Source organism: Gopherus evgoodei, chromosome 23, assembly GCF_007399415.2.
Source record: "Gopherus evgoodei ecotype Sinaloan lineage chromosome 23, rGopEvg1_v1.p, whole genome shotgun sequence".
Classification (NCBI taxonomy): domain Eukaryota; kingdom Metazoa; phylum Chordata; order Testudines; family Testudinidae; genus Gopherus; species Gopherus evgoodei.
In genome coordinates, this window is record NC_044344.1 from 12,603,207 (window position 1) to 12,616,940 (window position 13,734).

Below are 13,734 nucleotides of genomic sequence, written 5' to 3' on the forward strand. Positions count from 1 at the left end.
TACAGTGAAGGAAAAGTAATTAATGAGTTAATGTGCGCTGTTGCTAGTTTTAAGATCAAACTTGAAATGTACATTATTCAAATTAAAGGAGACCTCACACATTTCCCGGTGTTAAACACAGCACATGAAGGTGCTCTGGAAAGTGACACAAGAGAAATAGTTGTTGCTTTGATACAGCAGCTGCAAGAAAAGTTTATCATGTTTTGGCAATTTTGTGAAAGTAGAGTCTGCTAGTGCTTTTCCATGGGATCCTTACACCTTCCCTATTTTAAAACATAAAAGATCTTGCAACAACATTGAATGTTCCCAGGCAGGAACTGGAAGAGGAGCTATCAGATTTGTAGGGACAGGGAGCAACTTATGCAGCACAGCATGCAACGTCTGTTCAGGAATTATGGAAATGTGTGCTGGATAAAATTTGCATCTTTTGACTGTCAAAATACGGCCTGTGTTTGGATCGGCTCACATTTGTGAACGTACATTCTCAGCCATGGGCCGGGTTATGTCCCAATAGCCTGCACGCTTGACTGATGCAACTCTTCATGCCCAGCTGCGGTGTGTTGTCACCCATCTTCAACTTGACCGTGACGCAATTACTGCTTCGAACAAAGGAAGTCACCAGATCTCCCACTAATATAATGTAAGTGAGACCAAATAAATTGTAGCCATTAAGGTTTTGACTTATTTTGCTAATTTAAAATGCTCTTGATAGATGTTTGCCAGTGTTGAAATTAAAGGTACCATATCACTTTGAATTGTATTACTGTCAGAGAACTAATACTAAAACTAATACTAAACCTTTTTTTTTTTTTTTTTTAGATGTACAGGTAGTATATATACAGAGAGAGAGAGAGTGGCTGCGGCCCACGCAACACATATCAGGCTGCATATGTGGCCCACAATGTAAATAGGTTGAGAAACACTGCCTTAGACCAAAGGCTGGATCCTAGCTAGGAGAACTGGTTTGTGAGAGGAGAGGTTGCCTGGCATCTAGTAGGGATCTGTGATCACCTGGCAAGGCTGATCAGGGAGTGACCTGGCAGAGGAGACTGGAATGTTATAAAAGGGCAGGAGCTGCCTTCTCTGGGTCTCTGGCCACTTTCACCAGCTCAAGCAGAGACCAGGTGCTGCAGGAGCCTGAGGTCAGGGGAACCCTGCCTACCTGAACTCTGATGGTCCTCCAAGGACCCCCTAGGGAAGGGTGAGCTAGAATGAGTGGTGTTGCTTCATGCTGTCAGGGACTCTAACCCCGACGGCAAAGTTCGTTGTCTGACCGCAAGAGAGACAGGCAACACCAGCAAGGTCCGATCAAAAGCTCTTTATTGACAAGTGCACGCATCAATAGAGAGCAGCTCGTCTCCAGAGAGAACCAGCCTGCTCTTACATCTTAGTACAAGCCTATATAGACAGTTCCGTCATGTCATAAATTATTCACTGGAGCAACCCACCCCTTTCTTCTAACAACTAGAAACTAGACACCTTTAGTATACATGCATGCCTAAAGTTAGAAATGTAGGGGAGTTAAAAACAAACAAAGAACAAAACCAGGGAGTGAAAACAAGGAGGCTGGGAAACTAGGGCTCTTATCACTTCTTCGAAGGAGCTGCCCGAACACAGCACATCTGGTACTATGCCAGGAATGCAGCTTCTCTTTTATCTCACTTTTTCCCAGCGCTTGTGAGACATGCTGCTGCTTTTCAGTGTTTTCCACTCAGGGATTACCCACAAACCTCTGTTAGCCTGACTTTGGTCAGGTTGGCATACCTGGTTTTGTCTGCTATATCTTTATTCAGGCCTAACAATGCTGTCATTTGCTAAATTACCTGTGCTCTCTTGTGGCTTCTCTCTTAAGTATTTTAGAACCCTGTGCAAAGTTAGTTTCTGTATCAGTTGGTTTCCAGTGTTGTGCGCCCTGGACGAGGCAAACCATAAGCCAGAAGGCTGCACCTTCTCTTGGATTCTGAGGAATGTGCAAGAGGTACTGGGAGGCTAGGGGGACACAGCACTCGTTTTAGGGGCAAGGCAACTGGATCAAAGGAGGAGTCCCCACTGCCAAGAGGGGTGTCAGACAAAGTCAGCACCTGCAGTGTGCGCCTAGAGCCCCAAAGCCAGGGACAGGGCCTAGGCCTGCCTGCCCCAGCCAGCTGAGAACATGTGGGATTCAGCAATGGATCCCTCACGTCAGTCTGAGTGCCCAACAGAGGGTGTTCAAGCAACTTTGTGACAACCACGAGGAAATAACTTGCCTATGGAAGTGACTACTCCAGATCATAGTTGAGCCACGTGGGCAGGACAGTGAAGGGAACCTTGCCACGCCAGTGCCCATGCTAGGGATGCTATGTGTGCTCTTTGAGATGGGGACTGGGCCCAGCTGTCATAAACAGATAGCTAAGGGTTAATGTCTCTTTCACCTGAAGCACCTGACCAGGGGACCAATCAGGAAACCGGATTTTTTCAACTATGGGTGTCTGAGTCTTTGTTTTCTGTCTGCCTGCTTTCTCTGAGCTTTGGAGAAGTAGTTCTGTTTTCTAATCTTCTGTTTCTAAGTGTAAGGACAAAGAGATCAGATAGTAAGTTATATGGTTTCTTTTCTTTGGTATTTGCATGAATATAAGTGCTGGAGTGCTTTGATTTGTATTCTTTTTGAATAAGGCTGTTTATTCAATATTCTTTTAAGCAATTGACCCTGTATTGTGTCACCTTAATACAGAGAGACCATTTGTATGTATTTTTCTTTTTTTTTATATAAAGCTTTCTTTTAAGACCTGTTGAAGTTTTCTTTACTGGGAAATTTCAGGGAAATTGAATCTGTACTCACCAGGGAATTGGTGGGAGGAAGAAATCAGGGGGAAATCTGTGTGTGTTGGATTTGCTAGCCTGATTTTGCATTACCTCTGGGTGAAGAGGAAAGTGCTTTTGTTTCCAGGACTGGAAACGGAGAGGGGGAGTCACTCTGTTTGGATTCATAGAGCTTGTGTCGGTGTATCTCTCCAGGAGCACCTGGAGGGGGGAAGGGAAAAAGGATTATTTCCCTTTGTTGTGAGACTCAAGGGATTTGGGTCTTGGGGTCCCAGGGAAGGTTTTTCAGGGGGACCAGAGTGCCCCAAAACACTCTAATTTTTTGGGTGGTGGCAGCAAGTACCAGGTCCAAGCTGGTAGCTAAGCTTGGAGGTTTTCATGCTAACCCCCATATTTTGGACGCTAAGGTCCAAATCTGGGACTAAGGTTATGACACCAGCACATTCTGGATGCTTCCTCCAGCTAAATACATAGCAGTAAATGTTCTGTACACATTCTGAGGACAGAGGGCTTCATCCTCCAGGGCTGTGAATCCAACACCCCTCATCAGCACCCAATTTACACATACAACAAATATCTTTCTAGTTAAAGACCTACCTAGATGACCATTTTTGTTATTTGTTTGTAGGGTCACATAAAGTAGGTTTCACGGTGAAATCCTGACTGTATAACCAGCGATTAAAAATACCTTGTACTGTGCATTATTGCTGGTTTTCTGATGAACATTAATGCTGCATTTTAATTCCCCTCTAGAAATCCTTTGATTAAAGATTTTCCTTCCAGGATTTTATGAGTCTCTAATAGTCATTGCTTGTTCTTGGGCCCAGTTTTAGAAGACATCCATATCTTTCATGTAAATTCTCAAAGCCAGTTTTCCGTTGATAGAAATGTATCCAAACAAACATGCACAGACACAGAATCCTTGGGGGAAAATGGGACAGCAAAAAGCTCCTGGAACAAAGGTAAAGTTGGAGAGAGTAACAGGGACACTGGCCAATAGAAAGGTCTCTATTAAAAGTTATTGCAGCTAATGTAGATTGATGAGATGGTTGCCCCTTGTTTCTGATACATTCCAACACGGTTAGGCTTTGCACTATAAGGAGAGAACGTGGAGGATTTCTTTGCCTCTGGTGTTTATTTGGAAGTTTTTTGGAAAGTGTAGGGGACAATTTCCTGTTGCAAGTGCTGGAGGAACCAACTAGGGGTAGAGCTTTTCTTGACCTGCTGCTCACAAACAGGGAAGAATTAGTAGGGGAAGCAAAAGTGGTTGGGAACCTGGGAGGCAGTGAACATGAGATGGTCGAGTTCACGAGCCTGACACAAGGAAGAAAGGAGAGCAGCAGAATACGGATCCTGGACTTCAGAAAAGCAGACTTTGACTCCCTCAGGGAACTGATGGGCAGGATCCCCTGGGAGAATAACATGAAGGGGAAAGGAGTCCAGGAGAGCTGGCTGTATTTTAAAGAATCCTTATTAAGGTTTCAGGAACAAACCATCCCAAAGTGTAGAAATAATAGTAAATATGGCAGGTGACCAGCTTGGCTTAACAGTGAAATCCTTGCTGATCTTAAACATAAAAAAGAAGCTTACAAGAAGTGGAAGATTGGACTGACGACCAGGGAGGAGTATAAAAATATTGCTCAGGCATGCAGGAGTGAAATCAGGAAGGCCAAATCACACTTGGAGTTGCAGCTAGCAAGAGATGTTAAGAGTAACAAGAAGGGTTTCTTCAGGTATGTTAGCAGCAAGAAAAAGGTCAAGGAAAGTGTGGGCCCTTGACTGAATGAGGGAGGAGTGACAGAGGATGTGGAAAAAGCTAATGTACTCAATGCTTTTTTTGCCCCTGTCTTCACGAACAAGGTCAGCTCCCAGACTGCTGCACTGGGCAGCACAGTATGGGGAGGAGGTGAGCAGCCCTCTGTGGAGAAAGAAGTGGTTCAGGACTATTTAGAAAAACTGGACGAGCACAAGTCCATGGGGCCGGATGCCCCGCATCCAAGGGGCTAAAGGAGTTGGTGGATGTGATTGCAGAGCCATTGGCCATTATCTCTGAAAACTCATCATGAATGGGGGAAGTCCCGGATGACTGGAAAAAGGCTACTGTAGTGCCCATCTTTAAAAAAATGGAAGAAGGAGGATCCAGGGAACTACAGGCCAGTCAGCTTCATCTCAGTCCCTGAAACAATCATGGAGCAGGTCCTCAAGGAATAGATTCTGAAGCACTTAGAGGAGAGGAAAGTGATCAGGAACAGTCAGCATGGATTCACGAAGGGCAAGTCATGTCTGATTAACCTAATTGCCTTCTATGATGAGATAACTGGCTCTGTGGATGAGGGGAAAGCAGTGGGCGTGCTTTTGATACCGTCTCCCACAGTATTCTTGCCAGCAAGTTAAAGAAGTATGGGCTGGATGAATGGACTGTAAGGTGGACAGAAAGCTGGCTAGATCATTGGGCTCAATGGGTAGTGATCAATGGCTACATGTCTAGCTGGCAGCCAGTAGCAAGCAGAGTGCCCCAAGGATTGGTCCTGGGGCTGGTTTTGTTCAATATCTTCATTAACAATCTGGAGGATGGCATGGATTGCATCCTCAGCAAGTTTGCAGATGACACTAAAGTGGGACGAGTGGTAGATACACTGGAAGGTAGGAATAGGATACAGAGGGACCTATTCAAATTAGAGGATTGGACCAAAAGAAACCTGATAAGCTTCAACAAGGACAAGTGCAGAGTCCTGCACTTAGGATGGAAGAATCTCGTTCACTTCTACAGACTAGAGACCAAGCGGCTAGGCAGCAGTTCTGCAGAAAAGGACCTAGGGGTTACAGTGGACGAGAAGCTGGATATGGGTCAACAGCGGACGAGAAGCTGGATATGGGTCAACAGTGTACCCTTGTTGCCAAGAAGGCTAACGGCATTTTGGGCTGTATAAGTAGGAGCATTGCTAGCAGATCGAGGGACATGATCATTCCCCTCTGTTCGGCATTGGTGAGGCCTCATGTGGAGTACTGTGTCCAATTTTGGGTGCCACACTACAAGAAGGATGTGGAAAAATTGGAAAGAGTCCAGCGGAGGGCAACAAAAATGATTAGGGGGCTGGAGCACACGATTTATGAGGAGAGGCTAAGGGAACTGGGATTGTTTAGTCTGCAGAAGAGAAGAATGAGGGGAGATTTGATAGCTGTTTTCAACTACCTGAAAGGGGGTTCCAAAGACTATGGCTATAGACTGTTCTTAGTGGTGGCAGATGACAGAACAAGGAGCAATGGTCTCAAGTTGCAGTGGGGAAGGTTTAGGTTGAATATTAGGAGACACTATTTCACTAGGAGGGTGGTGAAGCACTGGAATGGGTTACCTAGGGAGATGGTGGAATCTCTTCCTTAGAGATTTTTAAGGTCAGGCTTGACAAAGCCCTGTCTGGGATGATTTAGTTGGGAATTGATCCTGCTTTGAGCAGGGGGTTGGACTAGATGACCTTCTGAGGTCCTTTCCAACCCTGATATTCTATGATTTTCCTAATATTGGATAATCATGCCAGCCACTGTGGCTTTTATCCCTAGCTTATAAAAAATGCTTCTGAAAAACATTATTTGTCATTTGGTGCAAAGAAATGTATTAAAAGCAACTTCTGCATAGGTTCTCAAACTGGCACTCCTCGTGGGAGTATCTGACTATCTCCCAAGTATTTAAAAATGACAACAGTCTCTCTCTCCCTTTGCAGAAGACAGGAGTCAATGTTTGATTAGAATTTAAGGCTTGGCGCTGGGCGGTGAAAGAGACTTACTGTGGAAAGCCACGCCGAAGCCGTTTCCCTAAGGAAGAAGCCACACTGTGATGTAGCCACAAGCTGAACCCTAGGCTCCTGGTACATATCCTTCAATCGTGTCTGTGACTCCACACTGAGACAGAGGAATCTTTCCTACTTTCACCCCCTTTTTCTGAAAAAAATCCCCTAGTGCCTGAAACTGTTCGCCAGTGTGAATGGGTACCACACTGTAAACTGATCTTATTGGACAGCTGCTGGCTTATACATTCTGTTGAATTAGGGTCTTTCAAAATGTCACCCAGACTCAGAGACAGCACTGGCGTTCTAAAACATGGCCTGTGGCCACCCCTCTGAACTACAAAAGACAGAAAAATGATCAGACAATGAAACGAGCACAAGGAATGTATGTTCTTGGTCACAGAAAATGCTGCCATCGCACCTGAGGAAAGATTGTCTTTGTGGTGAAGGCATAGGACTGGCAGACAGTAGTCATGAGTCCCACTCTCCAGCCTGACACTGACTTGCTGTCTGACTTGGAATAATTCCAAGACTCCAAGGTCAGCAGGGACCCCTATGGCCGTCTTGTCTGACCCTTTGTGTCACACGGACCAGAGAACTGCTCCAAAATAATTCCTAGAGCATAAGTCACTGTGCCGCTCTATGCCCGTGTGCCCCACCAGTACAATGGGGGTGATGACCTTCCTCCAGCTGAGTGGGCTAAACTCATAGCCAGGTTGGCTCCCTCTGATGAAGGGTTCTATAGAAGGATGGTACGTTAAGGGATGTACATTTATGTGCAAATTAAAGTATGGCCCTTGGAGTCCTGGGAAGCTGCCAAAGATGGGAAGTGCTCCAGTTAAACTGAATTCTCTTCTAGCCCTGCATTTTCCAAGTGCACTGGAGAGAGCATTGAACACGGAGCAGTGTATGCAGTAGCATATATACTCCTCCTTCTCTGCCCCCTCTCAACCTACCTGAACTCAGAACTGCTCAGCTGCACAGAGAGGTGGCGCTCTCCTCCTCCAGCCCCTAAACGACAGTTACGACTCTCCTCCCCAGAGACTCCTGCCAAATAGATGGGGAACTGGACAGTGGCCAGGTAGAGGCTGCTTTATGCCAGTCCACCACTGCAAAGTCTGCACGAACTTGGTGGGTCTGGGCAGGCGAGGATTACTCCTGCCTAGCAGGGATCCTCCGTTGGCTACAGCAGCCCCTTTGCTCTCCTCGTACCAGCGTCCCAGCACCTGAAAGATGTACCTGACACCCAGTGATCCCCAGCTGCCAGAATGTCCCTTCAGAGCTTCCTGGCACCAGACTTCCCCAGGAGCCAGACTGCTCCAGCCTCCCTATCCCCAGCTCCAGTGGGCACAACTCAGACCCAGCATAGGATCTTGCCCAGTGTGTTCGCTAGGCAGCTACTGCAGGAGACAGGGCTCCTTAGTGTAATCTAGGAAAATATTTCACTTAAGGCAGAAGGGAAAATAATGGTGGTTGGCAGGGAATTGGGTTAATCTAGGAGCTTTGGCATCTGCGCCAGGTTCTCAGGGGACTGGCTTTGCTATGTGTCTGTAGGTGCAGGCTGACTCCTCCACCGCAGAAACTCTCCAAACCCTGAGCAGCTCTGGCCCCATTTTCATCTTTGTTTTCACTCAGCACTGCTGCCTTGCAGTTCCTTGTGTAACGCCCCCAAGCTCAGAGCCTGCATGGCTCTTGCTGACTGCACTGTCCGCTAGGACTCAGGACTTGGCAACTTCATTCATCCTGCACTGATTCCCCCACCTAGGACCGGCTTCGAAAGAGCTGCCACCGAAATGCGGCTGAAGGCAGTGGCAGCAATTGAGCTGCCACCGAAGATAGCGGAGGCAACTCAGCGGCAGCTCGATTGGTTGCCGCTGTTTCCAGTGGCACTTCGGCAGAGGGTGCGGGGCCCAGTTCCCAGGAATCAGGGGAATCACCCTTGTAGATTGCCATATACTTATAGGGGCGAAAGAAAAATGCAGAGCTGTTATTTACCAGGCTGCACGTGGCAATAGACTGTATAGGTAAGGGATGCAAGGAGGGTCTGGGTCACGATGCAAACTGCAGGCACGCACACAACTAAAATTAATTAATTAAAAGTTTTATTGGGGATAGTTACAAGGGGTAGGGGAGCAGCATATGATTAGCTAATAGGGTTAATGGAACTTAAAACATACAATGGCTAAAGTATTTACTATTAAACTATTTATAAACAAAGATGCAGTAAACAATATTTATAAACACGGATGCAGCATTTAGTAATAACCAATACTTACGAATACAAACCAACTCATAACGACCGGCAAACGTAGAAACTCTACTTAAAACACGTGAGCTGAGAGAGGCTTCGAGGTGATCAGGCTCGGTTACGGGTGTGCACAAGGTACACAGGATTTGTTTTTCTTTCTCCTCTTCTGCCTGCACATGGCAGACCAGCCTAAAATACCCACTATGACATCATAGAAGTGTCATAGGGGACGGGGCCCAAAAACTGTGTGTGTTCGTTTCTGATTGGTACAAGCAAAGTTTACACCAAGTAGGGGAGCAGGTGCCTGAAAGTCTGGCTTCGCCCCCAAAAGGTGAGGAAATGCATATAGTTCAGAATGCCTTTAACACTGACTGACAAAGGAAGAGGCCAGGGCAATACCGGTATGGGCAAGTCTTTAGGATGCAGACAGGAACTTATCTTAACAGCCCTAAAGCCCGCCTTGCCCCCACCGATTTCAGGTGCAATGAGGTGAGAATGGGAAGCAGCACAATTGGTGCTGGGGATGGATTTGCAAGTTGGGAGGGGAGAGTTTGAAGCAAAGGTCTCTACCCCATATGCACTGAAATGAATTTCAAAATCAACATTTGAACTTGGCCTCCTGTTAGTAGTGGCTCCTATGCAAGAAAGTGACCTCCTTTGTGTCCCTGACAGTACAAAAGGCCCGTGGAGGTGAAATGAAACAAAGCTACAACCAGGCTACATACAGTATGAGTCACAGTTCCTCAGGGGTCAGACGTCTTCAACTGGCTTTTTATAGTTGTTCCCCACCATGGCCTCGCCAGATGAAACAAAATGCAAACCGCAGCAGGGAAACCACAAGCCTGGAAGCAGGAGAGCTGCACTCCAGCCCTTGCTAGGCTGCAGGCTCTGGGGAAGACACTGGGCCTGTCACTACCCCTCTTGGTGCCCATTTGTGGAGTGGGGATGTTACTGCTGCTTCACAAGGGGTTGTAAAGTGCTCACTCTCACTGGAAGGCAGTTAGAAGTACAGAGCTATTCAGGACAGCGGGCTGATGTTAGACAATAGGGCTTTGCAGGGAACTGTAGGAAAATTTGGATTCACACCTGTATTCCCGCTGCCAAAGATATGGTTTTAGGCCCATCCTTTCACAAATGGCCACTGCTCTTGGGTGCCCAGCCTGAGATATCGTGCATGTGATTTTCCAGGGGTGCCAGGCACATGTAGCTCATTGATTTCTGCTGTAGTCTGTGGTGTCCAGCATCTCTGTTATAATAGATAGCTTCCCCATAGGGAGGATGATATTATGCTTTTGTGTAGGGTAATGTCTAGCAAGTCTACTGTCAGGAGGTGCTTGAGAGAGGTCAGCACGTGTGCAGGAAGGAACAAAGCCTAATTGCTGCACTGTCGTGGCTCGCTCTTTTTGAGGTTTGAACATCGAACGTGTCAGATGTGAGTTCGGTGCGTGAAACTGAAAACTAAGAAGGGGGGGACCCCAAAAAGAAAACAAACAATCAAGACAGCAGCAGATTCCTGTCCCTGAGCAGAGGGACTTGAACGGGATGTATTTAGCAACTGGATATTCTTTAGACCACACCAGGAAACTACACAGTTGCAATGACAACAGAGAGCAGCAAACTACTAGCTGCGACAAAGGCTGCCACATACTCCAACAGCATCTGGATATGTCAGCAGCAGATTGGGAGGATGCATGTAAAATCCTAGTCATGCTCCAAAAGCATTTTCAGTGCACAAAAAAATATTGTATGCAAGAGTTGCAATCAAAAACCTGGAGAAATAACAGCTCAGTGCAAAAAAGGGCTAACTCGTTCAGTTATCAACTCTTCAGACTAATTCATGATAGACTAATAATAGGGACAAAAGATGCAGGACCTCAATGGAGACTGCTTAGGAAGCCCACACACTAACTCTTCCAAGGGTTTTATAAGTATCTTCAAAAATGTTGAATAAACTCACATCCAAGTGCGGAGCATAAGTGGAGCTGACACAGATAACTCACCACGTAACATAGGGAAAGCATGAAAACACAAGTAAAAATACATCATCAATTGTGCAAAAGCAAATGCACAAATGCAACGCAGAGGAGATAAACAAAATGCAGAGGGAGAGCTGTGGGTACAGTGAAGAAAAACATAATGGAAAGCGCCTTGCATATGTAATCCCAACGGACCCCGGTCATCGGCGGGCGGGATTGAACCTAAGGCCTCTAGAGCTTAGCGCATGAGCGTCTACGGCATGAACTAAAAGCCACATAGCTGTTAGCACATGGCTGTAGAGCAGACTCATTTTATATCTCTCTCACTCTAAGTGTTCTCAGTGCCACTAGATGGGACAGAACACCACACCCAGGAGGTGGGTGGGTTACACATATAGGGTCATATGCAATAACTGCGGGGAAAAATGTACCATATCGAAGAAGCAAGCAATGACTTGGGGGAATGAGATCTGGCATATCTATGACATTAATGATATGCAAAACAATGAAAATGGTTTATAAAGCTCAGACCTACACCAGGTGCAAAGACAAGACGGCAGCACACAAACAAATAGGAAGCTGAATGCCAAATAGACCGTGGAGCATCAGTGACTCTGCTGGAATACAAGGACTTTCTCAGCGTTATGCGAGAGAAAAAAAATGAAATTGCAATCAAGCAAAGCCAGATTAAAATTATACAATGGCATGATCATATTTTCACTAAAAGAATGTAAATTACAATCAGAATACCAAGGAAAGTACGCAAGCTAAGATTTCAGTTAGTACGTACAACACAGATATTGAGAGAGATTGGACAAATCTGCAGTATGGATATGATCACTTCAACATTAAATAGCAGTAACGTATCACAGAGCTATCAAAACCGCTGTTGTGTGTTCACACTGTCAGATGTCTGTGCAATAGCGTGTTCACACTTGCGGCACTATTCAGAGCGGTGCGCTCTGGGCAGCTATCCCGCAGAGCACCTCTTTCTCTTTTGCCACTAAGACTTGTGGGAAGGTGGAAGGGGTTGCGGGGCTTCCTGGGTCCTGTCCCAATGCCCCATGATGCATTGCTTCGCATCTCAGCAATCTCTGTGCTTCCGTCTGTATTTGACGCCATCTTTCAATGGTTTGTGTTCTGTGTGCCCTGCCTCTTTGGGCTGCAGGAATGGATCCCGCACTGGTGCCCAGTATGCTGCTCGCACGGACCAATACGTCACGAGAGGCAGTGGAGTTATTTCTTAAACTACAAAGGCAAGAGGAGTTTGACATTGATCTTGCCACGCGAAGTAGCTATGACACGAGAATGCTTGTGGCATTCATGGCGGTGCTGACCACAGTAGAACGCCGCTTTCAGGCTCAGGAAACAAGCACTGAGTGGTGGGATCACATCGTGATGCATGTCTGGGATGATGAGCAGTGGCTGCAGAACTGTCGGATGAGGAAAGCCACATTCATGGGACTGTGTGATGAGCTTGCCCTGACCCTGTGGCACAAGGACACAAGAATGAGAGCTGCCCTGTCGCTGGAGAAGCGCGTGCCGCTTGCACTGTGGAAGCTGGCTACTCCAGACTGCTACCAATCGATTGCTAACTAGTTCGGAATGGGAGATTCGACCATTGGAGTCATGTTGATGGAAGTGTGCAGGGTCATTAATCGCATCCTGCTCCGAAAGACCGTTACTCTTGGCAACATGCGTGACATTGTGGATGGCTTTGCACAAATGGGCTTCCCTAACTGTGGAAGGGCGATCGATGGCACAAACATTCCAATTCTGGCACCAGACCACCTAGCCACCGAGTACATTAATCGCAAGGGGTATTTCTCAGTGGTTCTCCAGGTGCTTCTGGATCACCGTGGGCATTTCACAGACATTAACGCAGGCTGGTTTGGAAAGGTGCATGACACACGCATCTTTCAGAACACTGGCCTGTTCAAGAAGCTGCAAGCAGGGACTTTCTTCCCTGACCAGAAGATCACCGTAGGGGAAGTCAAAATGCTCATTGTGATCCTGGGAGACCCTGCATATCCATTAATGCCATGGCTCATGAAGCCATACATGGGGCACCTTGACAGCAGCAAGGAACAGTTCAACAGGCTGAGCAAGTGTAGAATGATTGTGGAGTGTGTATTTGGCCGTTTAAAAGCCTGTTGGCGATGCCTGTACGGGAAGCTGGACCTGGCTGATGACAATATTTTTATGCATATAGCCACAAGCTGTACGCCCCATAATATTTGTGAAGGGTGAAAGCTTCACTCAGGGCTGGACTGCAGAGGCTCAGCACCTGGAGGCTGAGTTTGAACAGCCAGAGACCAGGGCTATTAAAGGGACACAGCACGGGGCCATAAGGATCAGGGATGCTTTGAGGCAGCAATTTGAAGCTGAAAGCTGCTAATATTTGTTGCTATGCATGGGATTGCAGTGCTAGTAATGCTAGGAGGTGATTGGTGCACATGATGCAAGAAGGGGATTTAACATAATTGTATGTTGCTTTGCAGTGCTTTTTGCTTTCACTTAATAGAATAAAGATTGCTGTCAAACAAACACAATTCTTTTATTGAAAGACAACAACCAGAGGAGAGAGTCAAACGAAAAAAATCATCAGCAGAAAGGGGGATGGGCAAAGGGAGTGTCTCAAGAGGAGGAGGGATTCCGGGACTGATACAGATTTGTGTATGTCCAGGGATCATACTCAGCCTTCTCCTTTGGAGGACGATGCAGCGGGTGCTGTACTTCAGGAGGGCCAGACTGCAGAGGAATGGGTGTTGAGTGCAGTGGGTAGTGGGAGTCCACACTGCTGGACTGTGAGGAGGGAGGAGTGGAATGCTGCGACTAGAGAGTGGAGCCAGGAGGTTGATAACAGTGTGTTGGCAGAGTGTGTGTGTGTGAGGGGCATGGGAAAGAGTTTTGTGATAGCGGCTGCAGG